This window comes from Vombatus ursinus, unplaced genomic scaffold (assembly GCF_900497805.2).
Source record: "Vombatus ursinus unplaced genomic scaffold, bare-nosed wombat genome assembly UNPS02003565.1, whole genome shotgun sequence".
NCBI lineage: Eukaryota > Metazoa > Chordata > Mammalia > Diprotodontia > Vombatidae > Vombatus > Vombatus ursinus.
In genome coordinates, this window is record NW_020943343.1 from 28,764 (window position 1) to 40,568 (window position 11,805).

Genomic DNA, 11,805 nt, shown 5'->3' on the forward strand with positions numbered 1-11,805 from the left:
GGAAGACTCATCTTCCTGATTTCAAATCTGGCCTTAAACACTTACTAGTTATGTGATCCTGGGCAAGTCATTTAATCCTGTTTGTCTCAATTCCTCATCTGTAAAATGATCTAGAGAAGGAAATGGCAAATCACTCCAGTATCTCTGCCAAGAAATCCCCAAACAGGGTCACAAAGACCTCACAAGTGAAACGACTAAACAACAAATGTTCTCAGATTAATCTCAGCTCTAATATTTTAATTCTAATTCCCCCTCCATTTATGACAGTCTTTGTTCTATAGTCCCTATCAGGTCTGATATCCTTTATTCTGGTTTTCTTTCTCTAAATTTTATGTTCCTGGTTTCAGCAGTTAGGATCATATTTGACTCACAGAAGGCATTTGGTAGGACTTCTTTTCCTATTCTCACAAACAATATAAAATTGGAGATAGTTGCTATTTAAATGTTTGATAGAATTCATTTATAAATCCATCTACAGGCATACCTTGGAGATATTTTAGGTTTGGTTCCAAAACACAAAAATAAAGTGAGTGATACAATTTTTGGTTTCGGAGAGCATATACAAGTTAGGTTTACACTAAACTGAAGTCTATTAAGTATGCAACAGTATTATGTCTAAAGAAATAATGTACACATCTTAGTTTTAAAATACTCTATTGCTAAAAAAATAAAAAACATGCGAACCATAATCTCAGCCTTCAGCGAGTCATAATCTTGATTTTTGCTGATGGAGGTTCTTGCTGCAGTGTTGATGGTTGCTGACTCATCAGGGTGGTGGTTGGTAAAGGCTGTGGTAATTTCTTAAAATTAGCCAACAGTATGCCATATCAACTGACTCTTCCTTTCATAAAAGATTTCTCTGTATCATGTGATGCTGTTTGATAGCATTTTACCCACAGCAGAACTTTCAAAATTATAGTCAGTCTTTTCATACTCTGCCGCTGCTTTAGCAACTAAGTTTATGTAATATTCTTCAATATTGTTGTGTCTCAGGGAATAGGGAGACTCCAGGACAGGGTGAGAGATGGGGAAACAGAATATACACAGCATTTATTAATAGTTTGCTGTCTTACACGGGTACAATTTGTGGTACCTCACAATAGTAACATCAAAGATCACTGATCACAGATCACCATAACAGATATAATAATAATGAAAAAGTTTGAAATATTGGGAGAATTACTCAGATGTGACACAGAGATATGATATGAGTACAAGGTATTGGAAAAATGGCACTAAATAAACTTGCTCAATGCAGGGTTGCCAAAAACCTTCAATTTGATAAAAAAAAAAAAAAGCAGTTATCTACCAACTACAATAAAGCTAAGCACAATATAATGAGGTACTGTTGTATTCCTGGGGATTTTTTCCCCTGCATTTGGAGGTTCCTTTATCACTTGTTCCATTTCTTTAACTATGATTTGGCTATTTTAGTCTCATCTAGTATTTTATATACATTTTTGTAAATATTTATCCATTTATTAGATCTGTTGGACAAAATTCTTTCTAATCATTTCCTCCATTTTGTCCTCTTTCATTTGTGATCCTGGCATTGGATTTTCCTTTTTAAAACAGAACCAAGTCAGTCAATGATGTGACTATTTCAGGAGTTTTTCTCTTTCTTTAAGCAGCCTCCCAGTTTCATCATTTCAACTTTGACTCTGTGCTGATTCTCAGAATTTCTCATTTTTACAGCTGCTTTTTCCCAGTCCCTTTTGTGGCCCCAGGCCACGTCTATTCTTGCTTTTCCCTCCCAGTCTTTTACTGATGAAAGTGTTTAGAAATACAAGGGGTACCCCCTACCTACCATGAGGATAGTTTTGGGGACTCCCAGGCCCCTCCCTCCTCACTCTGGGGCCCCGCCCCCCGCCCGTCTCTCATTCTGGACCCGCCTCCAGGGGGGAAGCAGATAGGGGCATGGCCCCGCCCACCTCTGGACCAGAGCTCCGCCTCCAGATCTTAACTCGCAGGTGCCCCGCCCCCCCTTCCCACACTGCATCTGCCGGGGTCACCAGGGTCTGTTTCCGGGGCTTGTTGCTTCACTGGGCCTGTCTTCCGCCCCTTCCTCACCCAGACCCGCCTGAGAAAAACCGGGGCCTCTGCCCTGGCTGACTGAGCCTAGGCCGTGCCTGGGGGCTGAGGGAAACAGGGCGTTGTCCCTCTCTGGCCCAGCCAGGGGTTACAAGGGGAGCCCCCGTCCCCGCCTGAGACCACAGGGCCCTCCCCCTATCCTGGGGTTAGCCCCGCCCTCTCCATGGTTACGGTTTGTGTTCCATTGGCTGAGGTAAGCCCCGCCTCCGGATGTGACATCACAGCAGGATTCGTGGAATCGCTGCTCTGTTGAGGAGGGGCGGGTTCAGTTGAGGGGGGTGGGGTAGGGCTACTGTTAGGGTTCTCACACCGCCCGTCCCCCTCCCTCCGTACCCTACTTTATTCCTGGGCCCCTCAGACTCTTCCCCTCATCCCTGGGTCAGCCTCCCTGACCAAGCCTAGGTGTGGGGGGGTGGGGCCGCCGAGAGCCCTTGTGGGGTCACCCCTCTTCTTCCCCCTCCTCAGGTGTCCGGGGTTGAGTCCAGAAGGGGGGGCCTAGCGGTTCTCTCGGTCCCTCCGGTCCTGGGGGTACAGAGCGCATTGGGGAGCGGAGCCCCCCCCATTCCTCGTTTCCCGACTGTCCCTGTCCTTGTGCGGCTGTTTTTATCCCCGCCTCCAAGGGCGCCCCGCTTCCCTGGACGTCGTCGGGCAGACCCCGTCTCACCCCTTTTCTCCTCCTCATTTTCTCCTCCTCCACCCCATCTCCCCGACCCCCCGAGAAAAACCCTTGTTAAACAAGGAGGCGTCCTCATCTCCCCCTCGGCCGAGTCTGCCAACGCCCTGCCTCCTTCCCCTCCCGAGTTCGTCCCCTCGGTGTCCCCGGGGGGGGGCATGGCCTTCCAGGGACCCGGCCTGAAGTCTGTCAGCGGGGCACAGATCCGCCCTTTTAGGGGTCCCTGCCTCTCCCTGGGGGTCCACTCTCTCAGGGACCTGGGTGCGGGAAGAACGTGTCTTTGTGGGGGCCGGGTTTGCACCCCCCCATCTCAGACCCCTGAAGAGAGACAAGGGACAGTTCCCACCCAGGACTGTCACCCATGTACCTGGCTCTTGCAGACCCATGTCTACAAAGTTTTAGGAAATTCAGTTTAAAAGTCTATAACCAGAACAATAACAGAAGCCTCACAATAAGTATCCAGGGTCCAGAAAGACAGATTCTGCTATGGATGAAATCCAGATGTGCATTTCTTTCTGGATTTTAATCTATAGACTCTCACAGGAGCCATGGGTGGCTGACATTTATCTTCAGTCCTCCGAACTCAAGATGAATCATTGCATCAATTGCAATTCCAATAGCTTTCACAATCTTTTTTCTCTTTAATGTTGTTGTGTAAATTGTTCTAGTTCTGCTTGCTTCACTCTTCATCACAAAATAGTTGTCTGCCCATTTTCCTCTGGACCTATTCATTTTATCATGGCTTATGGCAAAATAATATTCCATTATGTTCTTTTGCCACAATTTGTTTACACATTCCTTTTTAGGTGACCACTTCCTTAATTTCTAGTTTGGGGCTACTATTAAAAGAACTGCTCTAAATAATTTGTGTATATGATGGCTCCTTTTGCAATAGGCCTAGTATTGGTATTCTTGGTTCAAAATGTATTCACATTTTAGAACTTTGGGAGCATAATTCTAAATTGTTTTCCAGAGTTGCAAGAAAAATTCACATCTCCAATAATGATGCATTAGTATGCCTGTTTTCCTGAAACTCCTCCAGCCTTTTTTGTTCTCCGAATTCTGGTGGGTATGAGGTGGAACCTCAGAGTTCTTTTAATTAGAATTTCTTTAGTTATTAGTAATTTGGAACATTTTGTTGTATGGTCTTTGACAGGTTTTATTTCTTCCTTTTAAAATTCCTGTTTAGAAATGTATATGTATAGCTCATGGAATGTATATGTATAGCCTATATCAGATTGTATGCCATCTTGGGGAGGGAGGGGGTGAAAAATTTAAAACTCAAAAGCTTATGGAAGTGATTGTTGATAAATCAAAATAAATTAATTTTAAAAATTCCTGTTTGATGTTGAAAAATAGGGAAACTAATGTATTGTTGGTGAAGTTGTGAACTGATCAAACCATTCGGTAGAACAATTTGGAACTATGCCCAAAGCGCTATAAAACTTTGCATATTTTTTGACCCAGCAAAACCCCTACTAGGTGTGTATCCCAAAGACATCCAGAAAAGAAAGGAAAAGGACCTATGTTTAAAAATATTTATAGTAACTCTTTCTGGTGGCAAAGAATTGGAATTGAAAGGATTCCCATCAATTGGAGAATGGCTGAACAAGTCGTGATATATGATTCTGATGGAATACTATTGTGCTCTAAGAAATGAGGGGCAGGATACTTTCAAAAAAAACATGGACTTACATGAACTAATGTAAAATGAAGTGAGCAGAATGAAGAGAACATTCCAACATTCCACTGTGAGTGACTTAGCTATTCTTAGCAATACAGTGATCCAAGACAGTTCTGAAGGACTCATGATGAACAATGCTATCCACCTCCAGAAAAAGGACTAATGGAATCTAAATGAAGATTAAACATACTTTTGAGTTGGGCTGTTGTTTGTTTGGTTTTTGTCTGTGTTTTCTTTCACAACATAAGTAATATGGAAATATGTTTTGCATGACTTAACTTGTATGAGCTATATCAAATTGCCTTCTCAAGGTAAGGGAGAGGAGGGAGAGAGTTTGGAACTCAAAAAATTTTTAAATTATGATAATTCTTTATTGAGAAAAATAAATTTTAAATGGTTTTATGGTCATTCATTTTTGGGGGAAAGGCTCTTACTCTTATAAATTTGAATCAATTAATCAGTACATATTTGTTAAGTACCTGCTATGTGCAAGGCATTGTGCTGAGCCCTGAGAATACAAAGAAAGGTGAAGAACAGTCTGCTGTTGATAAGCTCAGAGGTAAATAACTATATACAAATAAGATATATATAGGATGAATAAGAAATAATTAACAGAGAGAAGGCAACAGTATTAAGATGGATTGGGAAAGACATCCTGTAGAAGGTGGAATTTTAGCTAGGTCTTGAAGGAAGCCAGAGGAGCCAGGAGGTAGAGATAAGGGAGGAGAACATTGTAGGCATGGAAGACACTAGGAAAAATTCTTGGAGTCAACAGATGGAGTGTCTTTTATAAAATACCTATATTGAGTGAGGGAGTGTAAGGTATAAGAAAACTGAAAGGAAGGAAGCCAGGTTATGAGGGACTTTTGGGGCCAAACCCAAAGTTTCCAATAAACATAGAAAAGAGTAACAAGGAGAAAAGAATTATCAGATGTCAGCATTTATTTGATTTGGAGGTTTGGGGGAGCCATTGCAGTTAATTGAGTAGGGAGGTACGTGGTCAGAGCTGTACCTTAAGAAAATCAGTTTGACAGCTGAGTGGAGAATGGATTAGAATGGGGAGAGATGTGTAGCAGGGAGATCAACCAGCAGACTACTGCAGTAGTCCAGGTGTGAGGTGACAAGGGCCTCACCAGGTTGGTGACAGTGTTAAAGGAGAGAAGGGAATTTATACAAGAGATGTTACAAAGATAGAAATGACAGGAGTTGGCAACTGATTGGATATGGAAGAGGGGGGTGGAGTGTGTGTGAGAGAGAGAATGAGGACAAGGATGACACCTGAGTTGCAAGCTCAGGTTGACTGAGAGAACGGTGGTGCACTTGACAGTAATAGAAAAGTTGGGAAAAGGGTAGTGTTTGAGGGGGACAAGAATGAATTCTTAAGTTTAAGATTCTACAGATCATCCATTTTGAGATGTCCAGTAGGTAGTTGGAGATTCCAGGGTGGAGTTGGAGAGAAAATAAATATATATGAGAATCATCAGCATCGAGATAAAAATTGAATCCATGGGAGCTGATGAGGTCACCAAGTGAAGTAGTATAGAGGATGAAGAGAAGGAAAGAGGGCCTAAGACAGAACCTTGGGAGACCCCTACACTTAGCAAGTGTCATCTGGATGAAATGTCATAAGCAAAAAAGACAGAGAAGTAGTGGTTAGATAGGGAGGAGGAAGACCAAGAGTGTTCCAAAACCTAGAGAGAAGAAAATAACAGGGAGAATAGGGTAATCAACAGTGTCAAAGGCTACAGAGAGGTCAAGAAGAAGGACTGAGAAAAGGCCAATAAATTTGGCAATTAAGAGATCATTAGTCACTTTAGAGGGGGAGGTTTCAGTCGAATGATGAAGTAGGAAACCAGAATTCAAAGAGCTAAGAAAGTGCCAGGAAAAGAAGTGGAGGTACCTATTGTAGATGACTTTTTCTTGGAGTTTAGCTGCAAAAGGCAGGAGAGTTAAAAATTGATATCTACCAGGGATAGATGGATCAAATGAAGTTTTTTGAGGCTGGGGGAACCCATGAGCATGCTTGTAGTCCATAGGGAAGCAGCCAGTAGACAAGGAGAGACTGAAGACTAGTGAATGTGAGGATAGTGAAAGGGTCAGTCTGCTGGATGATAGGATGAGGTGGAATCCCACGCAGAGGGTTTTGCCTCGGTGAGAAGAGCCACCTTGTTACATGAGATTGGCATGAATGAGGAGATAGTGGCAGAAGGCATGTGAGTGATGCGAGATGAGGAGAGGAGGAGGGAGCTCTCAGCAAATGGTCTCAGTGTTTTTAGTAAATTCTTGGCAAGGTTCTCAGCTGACAGGGTACAGGAAGGGAAACTGTGAGAGGTTTGAGGAGAGATGAAAAAGTTTGTAATAGCTTTTTTTTTTTTTGGCTAGGCAATGGGGTTAAGCAACTTGCCCAGGGTCACACAGCTAGTAAGTGTTATGTGTGTGAGGATGGATTTGAACTCAGGTCCTCCTGACTCCAGGGCCAGTGCTCTATCCACTGCGCCGCCTACTGCCCCTGTAATAGCTTTTGTGGTAAATGGGATCATGAGTTAATTAGGGAGGTGTAAAAAGAATTGCCTTGATGCAGGGAGAACCCAATTGAGGTTATGTAACATAAAATTTTAGAGGACTCAGTCATCATCATTTCCTAATTTTTCTCCACCTTCACTCAGCAGCATGGGTGAAGGAGCAAAGGCAATGGATGATGGGAGTGATCCAAAGCTGAGGCTTGACAGAGAAAGATTAGGAAGAGGATAAGCGTGCAAGAGATTCGAGAGAAGAGGACAGTTTAAAGTTCAACTAGTTCACCAAAGGGTCAGGATGGAGAAGAGAGAAGAGTGTAGCTAGTGAAGGGGTGATGTTCTGAGAAAGAACTGAGAGGTTGAGGGATTGGGGGTTCTGATAGGTTTGGGGTTGCAAGGCAGAGGGAGAGGAAGAATGAAAATAGGTCCTGATCAGATGAGGGCATTTCATAGTTTTTGAACATGGAAGTGTCTTATTTATGGGTGATGGCAAGATCAAGGGTACGACCTTCTTTGTGTGTAACTGAGGTGAGGAAGTAAGTCGTGTGAAATGAGTAAATTGAGGAAATCTGTGAGGTTAGGGTGTTGGAGAGACTACCAACATATATGCATGGGTGAAAGTTGGAAAGGAAAGACTATGAGCGAGGCACTGAACTCATTATGGGAAGCAGGGGAGTATCCTGGAGGTCTGTAGACAATAACTACCAAATTTTTCATTGCGTGGTAAATATGGATTGATTGACTTCAGAGGACAAGTTGTTGAGTGACAGTGGTAGAAGGAGAGCCTAGAAGTGACAGTGGAAAACAAGAAGTATTCCAACTGTTCTTTCTTAACAAGTCAGTAGGTTGAATGAGTGAAAGTGTAGCCAGTGTTTGAAATGGAGGCCGGGGAGGCTGCATCATGAAGAGGGAGCCAGGTGATCTCAGACTGGGAAAGGGAAAGATTTACAGTAAGCAAGTTTGTTACCTATGGAGCTGGCATTCCAGAAGGCACAGTGGAAGAAGTGGGGAGCTTTAGAGTGGGACATTGAGGGGTTGCATTGAGGAATGAGTGGTGGGGTGAAGAAGGGGGCATAGAGAACTAATTTTGAGTGATGGGGGGGGCAGTGTTTCAGAATCAGTGGGATGGAGAGGATATGACCAGGGTTAAGGTTGTTAATCATTGAGGAATGATATCAGGTAGTTTTTATTGTCCAGAGATGTATACCCTCAGGGTGGAATTCCCTTAGGACCTTAGACAGTTCAGGCAAAGGGACAAATTCTGTGAGTGGAAGGCATGGTGTTATTCTCCTCCCAAGTCAAGAGACCAATCTAGAGACTTAATGGAATTGCCTTTCTCCTCTTTCCTGGGAAGTAGGAATCTGGTACTTGATGGAATGACATTTCTCTTTTTCCCCATGGATGTTGGAGATGAGGAATCAACTCTGTTTGCATCATGGATATGATAAATTTATCAGAGCAATTTACAGCAAAGATTTTTTTCCCACTTACATGTTTTCCTTCTCATTTTAACTGAATTAGGTTAGTTTATGCAAAAGCTTTTTGATTTTATATAATTAAAATTGTCCATTTTATTTTTTGGGATCTACTCTATTGCTTACATAGTCATAAACTCTTCGTCAATCCATAGACTTGAAAGGTCATTTCTTCCTTGCTCCTCTAATTTGTTATCCCATACCCAATTTCTGTCAAATTTCCAATTTTCCCAGAAGTTCTTATCAGTCATTTCCTTGTAACTGGGGTCTTTGGGTTTATTGAACACTATGATACTGTGTTTGCTTCTATGTGTTGTGCATCTCATCTGTTCCACTTATTGATCTATTTTTTAACAGGTACCAAATTGTTTGAATATTCCCTGCTTTGTAGTATAGTTTGAGGTCTGTTACTGATAGACCTCCCTTTCCTTGCCATTTTTTTTTATTATTAGCCTTGAGGTTCTTGACTTTTTATTCTTCTACATGAATTTCAAAATTATTTTTCTTGTTCTATAAAATAAGGCTTTCATAATTTATGATGACATTTAAGAAGTAAATTAATTTAAGTAGTATTATTTTTATATTGGCTCAACCTATTCATGAGCAAGTAATATTTCTCCAATTATTTAAGTCTGTATTTCTGCAAAGAGTGTTTTATAGTTGGATTCATATAGTTCCTGGAATATTTTGGTAGATACATTTCCACATCTTTTATAACTTCTGTAGCTATTTTGAATGGAATTTCTCTTTCTAGCTCTTCCTGATTGGTTTGTTTACCGGAATACTGCTAGTTTGTGGGGATTTATTTTATATCCTGAAACTTTGCTGAATTATTTAATTTAATTTTTGACTGACTTTTTAGGATTTTCTAAGTAAATTTTCTTATCATCTGCAAAGAACTGTAATTTTGTTTCTTCTTTATATTTATAGCTTATTCCTTCATTTGGTCTTTCTTATTTTATTGCTATTGCTAGGATTTCTAGGACTATACTAAATAGTAGTGATTATAATAGGCATCTTTGCTTTGCTCTTTCTCTAATCTTATTGGAAACGCTTCTAACCTTTCTCTATTCCATGTAATGTCTGCTCTTGATTTTAGATAAATTATATTTAATTTATTAAGAAAAGTTCCATTTCTTTATAGCCACACTGAAGTCAAGTATCAAGCCACCTTCACTGATTGAAGATGATGCTGAGCACCAAAGGCAGACAAGGATTTGTGGTTAAAGTCCCAGGTTTGCCCTGGTCTTGCTTGGCCAATGACATCCAATGATTCTTCTTGGAAAGCAACATTCAAAATGGGGCATCAGGCATTCTTTTCATTTATACCCGAGAAAGCTGACTAAGTGGAGAAGCAGTTGTTGAACTTGAATCAGAAGGTGAAGTCAAATTGGCACTGAAAAAAGACAGAGAAACTATGGACACAGATATGTTGAAGTATTCAAGTCAAACAAACTGAAATCAATTGGGTGTTGATGCATACTGGTCCAAATAGTCCTGGCACTGCTAATGCTGACTTTAGGTGCCTTAAATGATTCCCATTTGGTTGTAGTAAGGAAGAAATTGTTCAGTTTTGTTCAGAGTAGGAAATTGTGCAAAGTGGGATAACATTGCTCGTGGACTTCCAGGGGAGGAGTACAGAGGAGGCCTTTGTGCAGTGCGCTTCACAGGAAATAGTCAAAAAGGCTCTAAAGAAACAGAAGGAGAGAATATGGCACAGATACATTGAAATCTTTAAGAACAGCTGGGTAGAAATTCGTATTTATTATAATTGTCCTCGAAAACTAATGGCTACTCAGCAGCCAGGTCCTTATGACAGGCCTGAGGCTGGCAGAGGCTATTACAGCATTGGTAAAGGAGCTGGGTTTGAAAGAATGAGGCATAGCTCCTGGGTGGGGGCTAAAATATGACTAAAATATATATGATGGTGGATGTGGCTTATGAGTAGGATAGATTTGGAAGAGACCTCAATGACTATTTTCCAGTAATGTTTCATCATAGATAGGAAGGTGGTGAGTCCACTTTCCAGAGTACAACAGGCCATTGTGTACATAGGAGAGGAGTACCTTACAGAGCCACTGAAAATGATTTTTACAAATTTTTTCATCACTCAACCCTGTCTGGATACATATTGAAATCAGACCTCGTAGCAGACTGACTGGAGAAGCCGATGTTGAATTTGCTACTCATAAAGATGCTATGGCATCTACATCAAACGACAAAGCAAATATGCAGCCTAGATGTGTAGAACTCTTCTTGAATTCTCCAGCAGGAGTAAGTGGTGGTGCTTATGGTAGCTAAATGATGGGAGGCATGAGCTTGTAAAACCAGTCCAGTTATGGTGGTCCAGCAAGCCAGCAACTGATTTGGGGTTGTGGAGGAGACTATGGTGCTCAAAAGTCACATGAGTGGATATGACCAAGTTTTATAGATAGCAGCTGCTACAGTAGTGAAAGCTGAGCATCTGTGTGACTGAACAGAATCAGAGGGATGTCTGGCATATTCAGTATGAGTGATGGATGTGGAATGTAATCCTGACTCTTGGTCAACTTTTTTTTTGAAGATGGACTTCAAACAGTTTAACAGTTTTGTAATACAAGCTTTTGATTTATGCTTACTGTAAGTGAAATCAGGATTGTTTTGAAATCTTCAGGTTCATTATTTTTTTTTCTTGGTGAGGGCATTTGGGGTTAAGTGACTTGCCCAGAGTCACACAACTAGTGAGTGTTATGTGTCTGAGGCTGGATTTGAACTCAGGTCCTCCTGAATCCAGGGCCGGTGCTCTAGGTTCATTATTTTTGAACACAAAAAAAACAACATTCATCTAGAATATAATACCCAAGTTGAGAAAAGACTATAACTGTTAAACAATTTCAGCTTTTCTTAAGGTAGTTATATTATAGATTTATACTTAAGCAATAAGCATATTTAAGTTAAAACAGTTTCATTTGTGTGAAGTGTTACTCTTTTATCACATTACATGGAACACTGTTTGTGATGCATGTTGGGAGACGTGCTTTTTTGTATAACAGATGCAGGAGCTTTGTGATTCAAAAGTGAAACCTTTGGCGTGTTTGTTCTAGTTTATTTCATTTATTATCCTGTAAGGCATATGTGTTTAAGCTTTCTACTTCTAAGTTAGTGGGGACAATTTTGAGACATAATACATATGCTTTAGGATTTTGGCCTTGGTGTCTGTATTAAATTCTGAGGCCTTGATTTAAATCTTTCATTTTGTTGTGATTTCTTTTTAGGCATGTTTTACCAAGCGAAACTTGTTAAATAAATCTTCCTTTCAAAGAAACGTTCCATTTATTCCTATGTTTCTAGTGTTTTTGACAGGAAAGACTCCTGAATTTTGTCAAA

General features: G+C 41.0%; 1 pseudogene; it reads left to right on the forward strand.

Annotated features, from left to right (window-relative positions):
* Positions 1-9,625: 9,625 nt before the first annotated feature.
* On the forward strand, positions 9,626-10,971 carry LOC114052351 (annotated as a pseudogene).
* The last annotated feature ends 834 nt before the right edge of the window (positions 10,972-11,805 follow it).